General features: G+C 40.2%; 1 protein-coding gene across 1 annotated transcript in view; it reads right to left on the bottom strand.

Moving 5' to 3' along the window:
- Positions 1-376, bottom strand: part of LOC104993660 (E3 ubiquitin-protein ligase RNF213-like) — a gene marked incomplete at its 3' end in the record, with an annotated part of 80,563 nt that overhangs the window by 42,205 nt on the left and 37,982 nt on the right. The window lies entirely within an intron of this gene.

The following is a 376-nucleotide window of genomic DNA, read 5'->3' on the forward strand; positions in this document are numbered from 1 at the left end:
GTATAATCATAAGGGATTTGATTTAGGTCATACCTGAATGGTCTAGTGGTTTTCCCTACATTCTTCAATTTGTCTGAATTTGGCAATAAGGAGTTCATGATCTGAGCCACAGTCAGCTCCCGGTCTTGTTTTTGCTGACTGTATAGAGCTTCTCCATCTTTGGCTGCAAAGAATATAATCAATCTGATTTCGATGTTGACCATCTGGTGATGTCCATGTGTAGAGTGTTCTCTTGTGTTGTTGGAAGAGGGTGTTTGCTATGACCAGTGCATTTTCTTGGCAAAACTCTATTAATCTTTGCCCTGCTTCATTCTGTATTCCAAAGCCAAATTTGCCTGTTACTCCAGGTGTTTCTTGACTTCCTACTTTTGCATTC

Source organism: Bison bison, unplaced genomic scaffold, assembly GCF_000754665.1.
Source record: "Bison bison bison isolate TAMUID 2011002044 unplaced genomic scaffold, Bison_UMD1.0 scf7180017849302, whole genome shotgun sequence".
NCBI lineage: Eukaryota > Metazoa > Chordata > Mammalia > Artiodactyla > Bovidae > Bison > Bison bison.